The sequence below is a fragment of the Cryptomeria japonica genome, chromosome 9, assembly GCF_030272615.1.
Source record: "Cryptomeria japonica chromosome 9, Sugi_1.0, whole genome shotgun sequence".
Taxonomy (NCBI): domain Eukaryota; kingdom Viridiplantae; phylum Streptophyta; class Pinopsida; order Cupressales; family Cupressaceae; genus Cryptomeria; species Cryptomeria japonica.
The window spans coordinates 76,403,828-76,417,080 of NC_081413.1; positions in this window are offsets into that span (position 1 = coordinate 76,403,828).

Genomic DNA, 13,253 nt, shown 5'->3' on the forward strand with positions numbered 1-13,253 from the left:
GGGGAGTCTTAGAAATTCTTTTGATTCGGTGTACAAGTTTCAACACTTAGTCATTTTTCACGAGTCTTGCCATCAATGCCAAAGGGGGAGATTTTTGGCAATTGGCACTCATCCGATGAATTTTGGTGGATGGATAATAGTTTAGGGTTTTCATTGATGGGAACTCTTCATGAGAATACTATATGGTAATCATGGATTTTGATATCCGGAAGTTATTGTGGTCCAGTAACTAGTAATCTAGCTCCAATAACTCAGGTTGAGAAAATAAATTTTGGTCTAGAAGCTTTCCAGTGATTGCAATGGTGAGATTTGTGTATGGGGTGATAGATCCAACTTATGGAAGTCTTTTTGGCATCATTTGATGGATCCACACATGTTTTGGTGATCTGATTCATGCCGACTCATGACTACACGTCACATTAATAGTTTGACTTAATAAATGATTATTTTGTGATTGCGGATATATAAGACCGATGGAGATATTTTTGGTGTATGATATGAAGTAGTATGAGTGGGTAGTGATCAAGTATCCCTTTTGGTGCAGTTTCATGTGCACATTCTTGATTCGGTAGCTGACTGAGATAGAAATAGAGTAGGGTTGTAGAAGAGATACATTTTCAGTTTTGCACTTAACCAAAACTCATCTAGGCATTGTTAGATGCTATTTTGGAGTTCAATCATTGTAATTCATCACTATAATTGATCTATAAGGTAGTGAGTCTTTCAGGGTTGTAGTCCTTATTGTAATTGAGTTGTAATCTCTAGGTAGTGTGCCTGGATTTTTGTGCATTCCCCTTCATGTAATAATATTTTTCTACTGGCCATAGTAGAATAATATTGTGGCTTCAAATGCCACTGTGGTTTTTCCCATTTGGGTTTCCACTTAAAAATCTCGGTGTTATGATTTTGTGGTTGATTTTTTTGTGTTTCTGCATTTTAGTTTCATGCTTATGCTTCTAATGGTTTAAGGTTAAGTTAGAAAATTTAATAATTAGTAGAACACTAATTCGCCCCCGCTCTTAGTGTTCCTTGATTCCAACACTACTAATAGAAAAGATATGATCTCATGAGAAGAAAGAGAAAGAGAGCATGGATACATTCTAGATGTGTTTTTCTAGGTGATCTATGAGAAGAAGAGAGAGAAAATGGATACACATTGTAGATGTGTTTTTCTAGGTGATCCATGTTGAGGAGGAGAATAGGAATAGTCTAGCTATGTTTGGCTAGTTCCAATCATCCTCATTCATGTGTGCAAGTGATGTATGATTTTGAGTATAAAGTGCCCCATATAAGAGTTTGTTTTCTTTGGTTTCGAGCGTGCTTCAACCTATTTAAGACATAATGCAAAAGCAAATGCCAATGGATGAATGTTTGGTTTTGGGAACATCTTGTATAAGAGTTTGTTTTCTCTAGTTTTGAGAATGTGTAACCTCATTTAAGATAGATACATGCCTAGTTTCAAGGACATCATATGTAAGAGTTTGTTTTCTCTAGTTTATATGATGTGCACCCCGTCTAAGACATATATCAAATGCTACCTCTAGTTTTGGGAGTGAAGCATCTCGTATAAGAGCTTGTTTTATCTATTTCTATGTCTAAACACCCCATTTAAGACATGCAAAGATATGATACAATATTATACAAAGAGGGTGATATGTATGCCCCCCCTTAAGATATCAATATAGCCCTCTATTGATGTCTCGAGGAAGATAAGAACATAAATATGAGAATACATTTATGAGAATCCAATAATACATGTAGAAGAATACAATTATGAGGAAAAGATTATGAGAATATTATTTTAGGGTTAGGGTTAATTTTATTAACCAACTTTGTATGTTGCCCTAAATAATGCATGTTATAAGCGGTTGGAATGTAAAAGACATTGTAATGGTGTTGTATTGATTTAATGGACAATAAGAAAAGATTGGACAAATTTGTTTTGTGGATGTAGCTCATGTTAGGTGAACCACATTAAATCTTTATGTTATTTGTGTTATGTATTTTTCTTCATCTTTTGTGTATTCCAATCTGCATATAATTGTTAATTTGTATTTTCTCCAAATTTTCCAAAACCCTAACACAATGTACTTTACATGAATATTCAATGTAAGACAATATTAATATATGTAAATTTCAAGTCTAAAGAAGAGGTAATCTTCAAAGAGAGAGAGAGAGAGAATTAGAATAAGGATCACATACTCCACTAAGGAGAGATTGATCACAAGAGACATGCCATTCTATGCAAGAAAGGATATCAATACATGAAAAATGCAACCCCAAAAGGGAATAGTGACACATGAGAGAAGAAAGAGATGAGATAGAATAATATTCCCCCCCCCCCACAAGCATAGAGACAAGAATAACTAAAATATTATGTTGCTCACTTAGTATGATTGTACCTGAAATTGTAGCACCACGAATGACAATGAGCCCGCAATAGGTAAGCTAACAATGTCACATAGTGAGGAGCAACATAATAGGAACTTGAATGTTATTTGAAATGATCATAAAATATATGTCATTCATCATCACATATTACTTTTATATTATTTTTATGGAATTCGGAGCTGCAAACTAGAAATCTAGATTTTGAAATAGTCTAGAAGGAATCTTGAAAACTTGGATCTAAATTGGGAGGACTAGGGCACTAGGCACCTTGGTACTGAGAAATAGAGTGCTAGGTGCCCTGGTCCTTGGACAAGGGTACTGAGTGCCTTGGTTGTTGGGTACCAGGCTAAAGTTTATAGCAGAGAAGTGAATTCAAGTTTGCATAAAGAGGATTGGATAAGACATTAGGTTTTTTCGAATGTCATATGAGAATGAGAAGATGCAAATTCAGTAGACAATTGAGGAGAGGATGTTGACAAAGGAAGAGGTTGGAAACCTATATTTTCATTAGAAAAGTTTGACTTCTCATGACTTTGTTGCACACATCCTAAAACTTGTCCATTGTATCAATGTGTAGGATTAGGAGAGGGTTTTCTCTTAGGTAGATTTGGATTGAAGTTTAAAGAGGCCCAATCAATATCTAGATATGTGTTAGGATAAGAGTTTTGAGTATGAAATTTTTTAGATTTTTTACAAAAGGGTGTGAAATCTAATGAACTCCAATCATCCTCCAAGAGTTCTTCTCTAAGACACTAATACATTTGGCCTAAAATTCTGATGGAGGTTTCTGATGGAGAAGGTATATTGTGATCAAATTTGATTTTTTTTTTGAAAAAATGCCTGATTTTGCCGAAATTCTGATGATAATGCAATATTTGGTTTCGACGGAGAAGAATTGGCAATGACTTTTGGGTTTTTTTAGAAAAAGTGCCCACGTTCATTGAAATTCTGACGACTGCGTGCATTACTTAAAAAAAAAAAAAAGACCAAGTCATTTCATAAATCCCACCTCTTTACAAAATCCTACCTCTCATCTATCCTGCCTTTGCAGTGAAGCTTCATGGTGAGGAAGATCATTGGTGTGAAACCAACCGGTTCTGTAGCTCAGGCTAGAAGTGGAGGGAGTATCAGTTTTGTGATTTGGTTTTGCAGCTCAGGCTGGAAGTGGCGAGGGAGTACAATTCAGTGGAAGTGGAGGCAGACACTCACTATCGAATCTCCATCCATCTTCGCTGGCTTCAACCACAACTATTCACGTAAGCGTCCCTTCCCGATTGAGCGAATGAGTGCCTACCTAAAGGCCCTCCCAAGGTATCTTAGTTCACACTGTCTTAGAGTATATTAGGGGATTATAATGGGGATCACAATAGGGAACATGTAGTTAGAGGCCATCCCCCAATGAACATGAAGGAGGGAGGCAGACATAGTTCCCTGTGGGTTTAATCGCTGCAGGATGTAGGAATGGTTTAATCGCTGTAGGAAAAAGGTAGGGTATAATCAGCAAATTCATTGTTATAAATATTCAAATATTTAGATTCAAAGTTTATTATATATTTGTCAGATTAATTGCCAATAGAAAAGATGGTGAGAGGTTTCTATAATATGATATGATTGATTTATAAGAAGAATTTCTTACAAGACCTAAACCGTTGAACAATCCTACAATCATGTATTATTTAAACACTGCATTTTAAATAATGAAAAATATAGTTAGCCTAAAACATATTAACACTACTTTCAATATTTAAAATATATCCTAATTAAGGGGAGGGATGACCTAAACCTGTGTGATCGAGTGCCATTATGTAAAATATATCCTAATTATGGATGTTGGTTGGTGCAAGAGCACCTAACCCAAACATACACCAGGAGGGTAAAGATCATGTCATGAATCATTTCACTCATATTTGAGTTTATATGGTCATTTTAATGTATTTTGAGTCATTTTGTGAAGCATTGTAAGACATTTGCTTCAAGATGTGTATTTGAGTCCTAATATGGTCTAGGAGGTCACTTTGTGCAAATATGCCCATGAAAGGTTAAATAGGATGTAAAAATTTTTTTTGAGTCCATCTAAATGTATTTCAAGTGCACAAGCCAAGATTAGGGGTCATATTTATCAAAATGTCAAAATTGTCAATTGTGTCAAAAATGTTGTCAAGCACAAATTGCATTATAAAGTTGTAAACCAAGGATGTAATTGGTCTTGGGTAGTTGTAACTACCATATGGATGTGTGGAGGTTATAAAAATCATCATTGGTCAAATCCAATGGGTGTGTGTAATATTGGAGGAAGGAAATGAATAATATTTGATGTTTTTACACACTCCACATTGTTTTCTAGGTATTACAGTCTGATCATTCACATTTTTCTTTATGAAAAATAATTTGTATCCATTGTAAATGTATTGGATATGATAATGGCATGAGTTAAATTTGTTTTTCCTTTGGTTTCATTCAATTTCAATCATTTTGAAGCAAGTTATCCAAGATTTGGTGAAAACTGTCAAAAAACCCTCCAAATTGGGGTTTGTGGAGAGTTTCACTAAAATCTTTTGATTTCACCATTGGAAATTGTTGTAACTTTGGTGTTTGATAGAGGTTTGAACTATATTTCAAATGAATTCAGTTTCAATGTGATTGGTTAAGTATTTCATGAGATATTTGATGCCCTAGGTAGACTGGGTATGCACATTTCTTGTTTTTTCTGTAATAGTAAAAAAGGTCTCGATGCAGAGGGAATAACTTTCAAATGAACCATTGGATCATTCTCAATTTTTGATATAGTTTTACAAACCTAGTTTTCTACAGTTTCAATAAAGAAATCTTCAAAATGTTCTCGGGTTAAAAAGTTATTAATAACTGAGTACGGGTATATCAGGTTGTCATTAACTGGGACATCATAATGCATTGTTTTGGTCTTGATTAATGTTTAAAGGGTTATAAAATGATATGATGGATTTGATATTGGATTGGTTGGTTGATATTAATATTGTTTTGGACTTTAGAATGATTATTATGATTAGATTATGTCTCTATTACAAGTGAAGATGTGTTGAGATTGGAACTCCATGTTGATTTGGGGTTCTTGAGGGCTTTTTCATGATGCTCTACATCAAATTGGTATCAAAGCCCAACAAAAGGTCTGAGTTTGGAAAGTTGTTTTATGGATAGAACACCAAGGGAGGCAATCCACATAGTTGTTTTGTGTTGGTGTTGTATTTGGTGCAGGTGTTGGATCCACCTAACTGCACTGGAACAGGTTGAGGAGAGAACCTGGTTGTGGTTGGCAAAAGACTAGGGAGAGAGGAAACAAAGACTCCTAGATGAGGCAAAGGAAGTGTGAGTTTGTGTGGATGCCTGAGGAACACCTTGAGTTGCAACCATTGGATACTCCTTGGATGTTAGTAGTTGAGAGGATGATTACCTTTTTGAAGTTAGTAGCAGTAGCATGAGGATAATGAAAGAATGATGAAAGGAAGAGGTAGAGATAAAGATGAAGACAAAGACAAAGTTTCAATCCAAGACACAAGATTTTCTTATAAGTTGTTTGCAAGGGACTTGGAAATATTTCAAGGTCGGTAGTATGGTGCAAGAGCACCTAACCCAAAAAAAAACCAGGAGGTTAAAGATCATGTCATGAATCATTTCACTCATATTTGAGTTTATATGGTCATTTTAATGTATTTTGAGTCATTTTGTGAAGCATTGTAAGACATTTGCTCAAGATGTGTATTTGAGTCCTAATATGGTCTAGGAGGTCACTTTGTGAAAATATGCCCATGGAAGGTTAAATAGGATGTAAAATTTTGTTTTTATTCCATCTAAATGTATTTCAAGTGCACACGCAAAGGTTATGGGTCATATTTATCAAAATGTCAAAATTGTCAATTCTGTCAAAAACGTTGTCAAGCACAAATTGCATTATAAAGTTACAAACCAAGGATGTAATTGGTATTGGGTAGTTGTAACTACCATATGGATGTGTGGAGGTTATACAAACAATCATTTTTTTGAATCCAATGGGTGTGTTTAATATTGGAGGAAGGAAATGAATAATATTTGAAGTTTTTACACACTCCACATTGTTTTCTGGGTATTGCCGTCTGATCATTCATGTTTTTATTTATGAAAAATAATTTGTATCCATTGGAAATGTATTGGATATGATAATGGAATGATTTAAATTTGTTTTCCCTTTTGTTCCATTCAATTTCAATCATTTTGAAGCAAGTTACGCAAGATTTGGTGAAAACTATCAAAAAACCCTCCAAATTGGGGTTTGTTGAGAGTTTCACTAAAATATTTTGATTTCACCATTGGAAATTGTTGTAAATTTTATGTTTGATATAGGTTTGAACTATATTTCAAATTAATTCAGTTTCAATGTGATTGGTTAAGTATTTCATGAGATATTTGATGCCCTCGGCGGATTGGGTATGCACATTTCTTGTTTTTTCTGTAACAGTCAAAAAGGTCTCAGTGCAGAGGGAATAACTTTCAAATGAATTGTTGGATCATTCTCAATTTTTGATATAGTTTTAGAAACCTATCTTTCTACAGCTTCACTGAAGTGATCTTCAAAATGTTCTTGGGTTAAAAAGTTATTAATAACTGAGTACGGGTATATCAGGCTATCATTAACTGGGACAACATAATGCATTGTTTTGGTCTTGATTAATGTTTAAAGGGTTATAAAATGATATGATGGATTTGATATTGGATTGGTTGGTTGATATTAATATTGTTTTGGACTTTAGAATAATTATTATGATTAGATTATGTCTCTAATACAAGTGAAGATGTTGTGTTGAGATTGGAACTCCATGTTGATTTGGGATTCTTGAAGGGGTTTTCATGATGCTCTACATCACTGGTATATATGGTAGTGCCAAAAAATCCCTGTTGCAGAACCGTGAGAGCAATGTGTAGTGATCGAGTGCTATTTTTTGCTAGTGTTTTGGAGGGGAGCATAAGTGTACCATCAGGAAGGTGGTATAAAATGGAAGCTGAGAGGTATAAGGTTATGAGGTGTGGGTTAGGATAAGATAGGGAGGTAAGTGATGAAGGATGTAATGGTGAAAGAGTAAGTTAGGATATGTTAGAGGTTTGGAAGGTAGGATAGTGAATGGGGGGAGATAAAAGGATATGAAGGATGGAATGGGGTTAGGTAGGTGAAGTAAAAGTAAGTATGTATGAGGTTAAGGTGTAGGATTGGATGTAGGAAAGTGGAGGAGGTTAAGATAGGGGATATGAAAGGTAGATGGAAGGTAATAATGATAGGAAGTGAGGTAAAAGTTATGAGGTGTGGGTTATAAAATAGGGTGTAGGAAATGGAAGGAAGGGCCATATCACTTTGAGAGTTTTCACCAAGATGAGTAGTCCAAGTATGGACCTCAAATCTTACAAGCCATCAGGATCCACTTGTAGTAGAGGAGCATATACTTGCATCTTGGGAGCTTATTAGGAGTTTGCCTTGAATTTAGGAAATACATATAGAGGAGATAGAATATTTATCAATACACATTACCTAGCCTCATCATGCATAAATACAAGAGGTATAGACTATAGAAAGAACATATCATGAGCCAAAGGATCATATTCGAGAGTTGCTTCATCTCCAATCCTCTACATTTTTAAGATCCACAAATGGGTTTGATGATAAGTCTTGTTTACTAATTAGCTTGGACTTATGCTTTGGGTTGCATCTATATGTAAGCAACCTAAAGGCATAATTTTCAATGCAATTTTTGAGAGGACTTTCTTCCACCTTGTGGTACTGGGAGGATAAAATGCACCAACTCACATTGGAAACCCTCTCCAGATACCATTTTGGAGTGCTTCAAAGTGTGTTCTATTTCAAAATATTTTTGACAGAGATGCATAGATGGGTTTCACAATTTACATAATAAGGTTTCATAGTGGCTCAACATGAGAGTTTTTGGAGTTCTTGTAGTTTGTAGATTACATTCAAGACAACTTACTTGTCAATTATTTCATTAGGGGTGGAAAGCCCAAAATTTTAGTTTTCCTACACATGGCCAATCCAAGTGACTTTAGGGTTGCTATGGCAAAGTCTCTTATGGAAAAGGAGGTACATGGGAGGACACAAGAGGCATGAGAGAAATTTGTAACCTTGATGAAGGGACTAAAGTGTCCATAGGCCTCCCCATCCTTCAAAGGATAATTTAGACTTACTATATGATTTACAAAGAAAAACCCAATAGTATCAATATTAGGGACAAAGGTCTACTAGAGCATAGTAGGGGCCATAGGGTAGTCACATTTGACCATCATAGACACAAGGATATTTTAGGTATGAGAGACTATAGGGCTATCAAGCTAGGCCTTCTATGACTCAACAACCTTTTAGGGGAGAATCTAGTGTTTTTAGTAATTAGGATCTTCTAATTATGGTGAGGCCTAGCCAACATAGGGCTATATGAGAGGCACATGTTATGTATATGTTAGTATCAGACAGAGAGTGCCCACAAGGTTTTAGAGTAGGTGGACACCATCCTAGGATGTCAAAGTAGATAGTTGATATGTGGGTCTTTACCTTCCCAACCACTCAACATATACCACCATGGGTCTTTACCATCCCAAACACACAAAGATCAAAGGAAGATTCACTGCTGCAACACTCACTTTTTGTGACAGTCTCAAGCACTTAGGAAAGTCACTCCTTTCATGGCCATTCTTCTTCACACAACACTCTCTAACATTAATTATGATGACAGTGTACCTCCTTAAACCTTCCACTAACACCTAACTCAATACCAAACTCTTTCCCAATCTCGCTAATGGACTAATTAACTCAACTCATCGTGAAATTGTGATGGTCAATGCAAGGTTTAGGACAGTAGTAATTAGGATCTTCTCATTATTTTGGGGTCTAGCCAACATAGGGTTATATGAGATAGGGGTATGTTCAATAGTGATTTCTCCTCTACAACCTTTGCCAGTCTATGCGAAAATGAGAGCTTGACAACATTCTTTCACTTTTAGCTAGCTAAATTTTTCAAGAATTTTATCTCTTGATTTAATATTTCTTTTCTTGCATGAATCTATTAATTTTGAGATAACAGATCTTGCCTTTATGAATTGATCCTAGTTTATCCCTTTAACCCTGATTAATTTATTTAGAGTGTTTAGTTCCATTTTAATCCTTTCTTTTACAATTAAATATTATTAAAAAATTGTATTATTGTTCCAAATTTTGTGGATATTTAGGAGACACAAATAAAATATAAATGTAATCATTCCATAGTTTTGTAGGAGATATTGGAATGAGACTAATAGGAAGAGTAGTAAACATGAGTCACAATGAGCACTTTAGAGTAAATCTAAACATTATAAGGAAGAGTAGCTTGGAAAAATAGAAGCGTAACTTATTTTCCAATATGCAAGATTATTACTTGGGAAAGAATCTTGAAAGAGGATTGAAAATATTCCTTGAGATAACATTGTCTCACTTGTCCAAAATTATGAGGAAGGATTCATTAATGAAATGGTCATTAACAAGATGGAGAAAATAATAATTAGGAAGAGATATATTTCACATGCTACTAGGTGACTAGATTGGAGAGAAACTAGAGTCAAATCATTTAGCTTGGCCATGACACAGAGTCTTAGAATAGATGCCAACCTTGGTGAATGGAATGAAAATCCCAAACAATTAATGAATGGTGAGACAAGTAGAGGCATCTATAAATTTTGTTCTGAATAAAATAAAGAAAAAATGGGACTAAAACCAAGGGAAATGCACATGGAAAGGATATGATGAAAATAAAAATAAATAGTTTGAAGATAATATTAGTTACCTAAAGGATATTCCACTTGATTATTTGGTTTATCATAACTATTTTGAATTTTTTTGAAACCATTAGAGGTATCTTTTTCTTTTGTAGATGAGGCATTCATTCATGTTGAAGTTGTGATAGCTTATTTGCCTCTTTATAGACAACAAATTATCCATACTAATTATCATATATACTTGTAACCTCCATCCCAAACCACCTATTTTACTCTTCTTCCTTTGTGTACCTCTTTTATTCTTCCATTACCTCTTTGCTTACCTAAATTCAATCCAAAACATAGTGTATATATCATCAAAAAAATTCCATATTTGATTAATATTATCCACAACATATCGAAAAGACAAATACCACACTTACCTGTGTCATCAACCAAAAATAATCTACTTACATATTCAAAGAGTTTAATAATGGAGAAACATCCATGTGGTGCTCTACACATGTCCTCAAAGGTTCAAGAAATACTTATCCTCTATTGGTCCAAACTTTAAATCACTTTCCATGCATGAAAATAATTGCAACCATACATAATTTCCCACCCAATATATTCTCTCAAACTAGTTTACTATCTTAACATAGGGTCAAGGAAAAGCAGGCCAAAATAGGAATCCAAGTGTCTTAAAAGCCTTCAAGACCATAGTGGTGAGGGTTGAATTTCTTTTTTTAGTGGTATCTTTCTCTAGATTAATTAGTTGGGGATTCTATTAGGACCTTTTCCTAATTAAAAAAAAAATTTAAAGATTACATCCTTAAATATGGCATTCATAATAGAATAAATTTCTGCAATATTGAGACTAAATTCATAATAGATTTATAGTGATGAATAAAGAAATATTTGAGATTCTAAAAAAAATGATGTTTTCTTTCTCCCAACGGTCATTGGATATTGGATGATCTTTGAGGCATTATGCCAAATAGTTCGTGTGCCTTATCTAAGCTTACACATTTTGCATGCATGTGTACCTGAGTAGTTGCACTACAACATCTATACTCACTAATCACATTTGGTTGGAAGTTTCTAAATCCATTTCAAACACATTTTGTGCATATCTTGCAATCATAGCATTCCATTAGATCATGTTTCTTTGATGCATCTCACCAAACAGTTCATGCACTTTCATGTCTATACTTCCACATTTTCCAAACATGTCAAATAGAGCATTTCCAACCATAAGCATCTGATATTAATTACCCTTACCTTCTACTTTGATTGAAGACCATACTCTATTCCAAAGCTCCCATTTTGGCACAGGTAGAGAGTACGTTGGCAAATAAAACTGATCGAAATGGAAATCTATTTGTTGCATTGACTGCATCGTGAGGATGCTTATGTATTTCATCGACAACATAAAGTAGGAAAGGACATGAGAATATCTCCTCTAGGAGGTATTTTATGATAGTTGCGAGGTAGATGAGAGTTTCTTATGCCATTTGCTTTCTTCTATGCAGTCAAACACAGGAACATTGTTTGAATTCAAATGCTAATGGTGATTGTCTTTTTAACAAAAATGGACGGGAAGGGAAGGAATGGGCCCACAACACACCTAAGTAGTCAAAGCTTAGTGTGTGTTGTTTAAGGCTACCCCCTTAAGACATCATAATTGATTGGCTCTTCACTCCTAAGACCTTCAAAAGTCTTTAATGGCTTCATTGAGTCCTTTGGTCTTCCAAATGCACCCGCACCAACTTGAATTCTCCTTCAATTCTTGTTTGCTTGTTCACTTGGAATTGAATTGATTTTATAATTAAGAGATCACTTGAATTTTAGGTAGACCCCTTCAAATGACAGGGTAGGCTTCCTTTTATACCTAATATATGTCTTGAAAGCATTTTATCCTGATGGCTTTAAATTAACGTACTTTCTCTTCTATCTAGTATTGGTGGAGCAGAGGTTGCATTGCATTGTCCTAGGATACATATTTCCGCAGATACAACACAATTTAAATGTATCCCAGGTCAATGCAAAGCAATCTCTACTCCAGAGATCACTAGAAAATAGAGAAAGAACTTTAATTTAATGCCATCAAGATAAAAGTCTTTAATCAAGACAGATAAATGGTATGCAACTCGATCTATTTGAAATGCATTACCCAAACACTGCAATCGATTAGTCACCTTTGAAAAGAAAGTGGTATGATGAAATATTTAGGCATAAAATAGATGAAATGCACTCCATACTACTGCTATACAATATTTTGGTCGATGATATTTTTAAAATAGTAAAGGAAGGTGTATGGAACAACCAAATTCTTATCATTATAAACAATGAATATTTTAAGATCCTTTTATGATATGTAAGTTGAGAATATTTTATGAAAGGTCCCTAAATGAATACACTTTAAACTAATTTTAATATACCTTGAAGTGTGCAATATGAAAGGTTTGTATTCTTAATCTCCTACCCATTTCTTAATTGAAAAGATGATATCTTTATTAAATATCTCCTCTATTAAATATCTTTATTAACTTTATTCCTTCAATTCTTGATGAATGCTTGATTGCCTGTTCACTTGTAATTGAATTGATTTTATAATTAAGAGATCACTTGAATTGTAGGTAAACCCCTTCAAATGACAGGGTAGGCTTCCTTTTATACCTAATATATGTCTTGAAATCATTTTATCCTAATGGATTTAAATTAAAGTACTTTCTCTTCTATCTGGTATTGGTGGAGCAGAGGTTGCATTGCATTGTCCTAGGATACATATTTCCGCAGATACAACACAAACTAAATGTATCCCAGGTCGATTCAAAGAAACCTCTACTCCAGAGATCACCAGAAAATAGAGAAAGAACTTTAATTTAATGCCATCAAGATAAAAGTCTTTAATCAAGACAGATAAAATTTGAGTTTGATTGTCATCATTTACTTTGCCAAATTCTTCACACGTAACTCCTAAATCAATTTCCTACTCTTAAGAATTTTATTATGTCTCAAATATAGGGAAACAAAAGGCTTCAAATAGAAAACTTATACATGCAACTAAATCCATTGACTAATCAGAAGAACAAAATTAAGAAACGGTTTAATCATCTAAGAGATGT